At 42.8% G+C, this 4,262-nt stretch overlaps 1 protein-coding gene across 2 annotated transcripts in view; it reads right to left on the reverse strand.

The window, feature by feature from the left end:
• CEMIP2 (cell migration inducing hyaluronidase 2) overlaps nucleotides 1-4,262 on the reverse strand; it is a 96,036-nt gene that overhangs the window by 85,885 nt on the left and 5,889 nt on the right. The window contains exon 1 of one of the 2 annotated variants that reach the window (XM_025204458.1): nucleotides 14-82. The exons of the other annotated variant lie outside the window; for it this stretch is intronic. The gene's annotated coding sequence lies outside the window, so the exon portion shown is untranslated. Of the gene's footprint in view, nucleotides 1-13; nucleotides 83-4,262 lie in introns of those variants that run through there. 2 annotated transcript variants of the gene reach the window in all.

The raw sequence follows: 4,262 nt of genomic DNA on the forward strand, positions 1-4,262 counted from the left end.
TGCCCCTAGCTACCTGTGGGCGGCTGCTCCCAGCCCCGCTCGGCAGCGCTTGCCCCTGCGCTGCTGCCAACCTGGCCCGGCTTCCCCCCGCCGCGCCCCGCCCCGCCCCTCCCGGGCGGCCTCGCCAGACGGAACAATAGGGGCAGGCGGCCATCTCGCTGAGGGGGGCAGGGCGGGGGCGGTGACAGCTGCCCACCCGCAGGGACCCTGGCACTAAAACCATCCTGGCTCCGCCTCTCCCGGAGGAGGCCTTTCCCCATTGGGACGTGTCTGTGTCTGGGGCGCTAGGCACCTTTGGAGACCCAGTCCAGAGAGAGCGAGAAGGCCCCCCCTGCCTCCCCTACCAGCTGCCTCTGCCTCCAGGTTTGCCTTTTAGTCTCCAGGAATTAGATATACGTCTCCAGGAGACTGCTGAGAGCCACCCGGGAGATAAAGAATACGACGTTGATTGAAAGACATGAAATGTCGAATCCGATTTATACTCTGAATCCGATTTTAGCAGTACTCCCATGGGTTTTTAAAATGTAATAGTAATGTGCATTTGTCTTCCTGACGTAAAGTCTGTGCACTGTAATTCACGTCATTGCATCATGTGGTGAAACCTCCCAGAAGAGACTGAAACAACATTGGCATCCCCAGAGAGACGGCACGCTTTCTGAACTTGAGGCTGGGCCATGTTATTTGTCACAGGTGAAAACAGAAGTTGCTTTTTTTCCCCTTCTCCCAACCATGTGTGCAACATGCAGGTGGCGTGTGTGTGGGGCGCCTGCGCGGACTTCGGTGTCGCTTCTCTTCCGAAGGACCGCGAGTGAAGCATAAGACTCAGAAAATGAGGGTGGGAATGGACCTCGGGAGGTCAGGTAGTCCAACCCCCTGCTCAAAGCAGGACTGTCTGCAACTACATCATCCCAGCCAAAGCTTTGACTACCTCTGTAAAAGGTCTGGAGATGGAGGTCTACAGATGGAGCCCCAACAACCTCTCCGGGTAGCCTGTTCCAGTGCTTTACTGCCCTCCTTGTGAGGCAGGATCATCCCCATCCAAACTGTCCTATACAAATCCATATCTAAACTACTGACAACTCTGACAGAACCCAAGACATTACACCCTAGCCTGCCAGAGGTAAAGCAAGGAAACGACCACCACAGCCAACATCCTGTTTCTAAAATAAGTTAATGTACACTCAAGAAATTCCATGTTAAGGGCCATGCCCCTGTTGCAGAGGAAGGCGAAAGCCCCCCACAATTTGCACCAATTTGACCATGGGGTAAAATTCCTTCCTGATCCCAAATACGGTGAAATATGGTGTGAAGAAAGTATCCTGTTGAAGGAGTGAGGTTCTAGACTGACCTCATAGCAGGGGTAGCAGGGACAAAATATATAACTACAGGATAACTGCAATGACTGGGACTGACTTCTCTGCAGTTATAAAACGTGAATTCAGTTGGTAACCTCCTGAAACATCTGAAAATACAGTACAGCATTTTGAAGTACTTTGTTGACAAGTGCACTGTGCAGTGGTCTAAAATCAGTTTACTTTAATACGTATCAGAGTGGAGATATAGATGACCAGGGTCACTTTCTGATGAACACTGCGGTGGGATACTGTGGGGTTGATGGAACTGCAGTTGTCCGGCCTTTTGCTGTAACTGGTGGAACTTGATCTGTTCATGGAAAGGATTATGTGAAAAAGCAGGGGACTGCATTCGATGATTTGGGGTGTAGGCCACACTGAAAAGTAAATTTTCCAGTTCATGAGAAATGCAGTCTTGAAAAAATTGTTTTTTAGTCTGAATCAGACCCAAACCAAAAATTTTCAATTTACAACATATCAGACACATTGACATGTCATTTTTACTGAGAAGCTTCAAGTGACTACTACCATGTGCTCTGGGTTGACTCTGTAGCTCCCAGGCTACGTGAGCCTGAGGACACCCCAGCTTCCACAATCACTGGGGCAGACATGTCAGTAAGCTGTCCCAAGACAAGATACCCTACAATTTCAAACCTCCTGGTCCCAGATTAGATTCACCAGCAGACATCCTTGTGGTCAGGGACCCTTGAGGTTCCTGGGTCCCCGATACTAGAGCAGACCTATCAGAAATTTAGGACAGGCTCTGTTGGAAGCCTGCCTGCCTTGGAGTCAGGAAGAAGTTTGCCAAATCTGTAGCATTTTGAAGTAAACATTTCAAGCAAAGTGAACTAGCATTTTCCAATAAAATTTTGGTGGTTTTTTAAAGAAAATGTGTAGTGAGATCTACCCAAAAATCTTTCATATGTTTCTAGGCAGCTTGAGTTCTAGCGATCTCTTTTGTTTACCAGGAGCCACACCCTGACTGTAATGTTGTACAGCATACAGAGACATCTAGTGGCTGAATCATGTATTGCAAGTAAACATTATTTAAGGTCTTGGCACCTGTCTTCACTGCAATTTGAGATCCAATGATACTGCACTCAAGCTGTAAAATGTTGGGGCAGGCCCACTGAATTGTAAGACAGTGTTAGCAATGTTCAAATAGAGCTCAATCCCAGGTTCAATCCCTAGAACCTGGTGGCTAGGTTGATTATTCAGTATAGCTTAACTCTAACTAGAGATTTTTGTGTTAGTCGCAGTCAGGTTATAGGAAGTTCTCCAGTTATATGCTGAGATAAACTATGATGAAAATAGACACTTGACAATATAATTGAGACAGAATCTTTCCCTTCTATTTTTTACCTCTAGTTTATTATATTGGTCTGATTTTCCTAATTACTTTGGACCCAAATTTAAGAGAGGTCAGGAGCACAATTATATCTACAAAGTATGCACATAAACCTGTATAATTAAAACAAATGCACATACAAAGTGGGTATTTGTACTTGTAAGCAGCTTATTATGCCTCAGTTGAATAGGGAAGTAGCTGCAAGGTGTGCAAGGTAATTTCTGTTTGTGTTATGCAATGGTGTATCTTAGATTTATCAGTGTTGTGGGAACCAAAATGTGAAAACAAGGGTGACAGTGTGTCCATTGACTGTTGACAAAGTGTCCATTAAAAACATAAACGTGCCATTAGACATGTAATTTGCAAATGTAATATAATAGTTTTCCATACAATTTATGTTTGGGACATGCAGAAGTTCACTTGCAAATCTATTTGCATGTACCAGTTGCCTTATTTGCTTAGGTAGTGAAAACAGTTCTATGAATATACTTGGCACATAACATTTACCTTTGTTTTGAACATATAAAAGACCTTTGAGAATCAGACATTACAAAACTTTCTGTATTCTGAATTTTCTGTGGTCTCCCCTAAACAATCTGAAATGTTCCCTCTGAGTTCCCACTGTAAAATTAAAGTGCATGAGTCACATGTCCTACAGAATGGATTTTATAATCTATATATATTTTAACATTATTTCTTTTCTATTAACAGAAAATAAAGTTTTGGAAACATTTAAACTAGAAAAAATAAAGAGTATCCAATTTCTCAGTTTCACATGCAAATTAATTAAAAGTAACTTGACTATTCCTTTAAAAGTTTGTTAAAATTGGCAGTGGAGAATCACTTTTGGTAGGTGTGCATATGCATGACTTTTTCAAACTATGGAGAATTTCAAATAGTCAGATCTTGCCAAACAGAAGTGTCATAAAATTTGAGAGAGAAGTTGGTAAGAACATACTTGAAGGAGGACATTTGCTCGTTTTGAACAGCTCAGACAATGACAACAATAATAATAGAGTGACAAAAAAAATCTTTAAATTCTCCCAACTAGATGAAATTCAGCTGAACTGAAAGTACAATAGCAAATGGATCAAATCATCTTAAAAGTTACTTATTAAAATTACAGCTCATTCTCTTTCAGATATTGTGTGTGCCTTTGTAATTCAGGAAGCAGGTAGCAGTTGAAGAAACACACACAGAAATACATGCCTTCCCCTATTTAGAACTTTCTGGCCCTGCACTCAATATGTTTGTGGTTGTAGCAACTCTAAATGGTATATGCGTTTTAAAACTGCATTATTATGCAATATATATTAATGCTATTTCTGGTTTTATATGAGCAGAGAGAGGTGGTTTGACATGTTAGGTTGAAGTCAGGTAGAAGGCAGGGCAGATATGTACCTTAAAGATGACCTAAATTCTTATACAGTAAAGGGATTAGTCCATCTGTCTGTCTGTCCATAACACTCTTGGAGCATTCTTATTGGTTAGTGAAACAACCAATCAGAATACAGAGTGCCGCCATGACAGCAGGAACAGAAGGATGGAGCGGCTGGGGGGGG

Source organism: Alligator sinensis, unplaced genomic scaffold (assembly GCF_000455745.1).
Source record: "Alligator sinensis unplaced genomic scaffold, ASM45574v1 scaffold308_2, whole genome shotgun sequence".
In the NCBI taxonomy this organism is placed as follows: domain Eukaryota; kingdom Metazoa; phylum Chordata; order Crocodylia; family Alligatoridae; genus Alligator; species Alligator sinensis.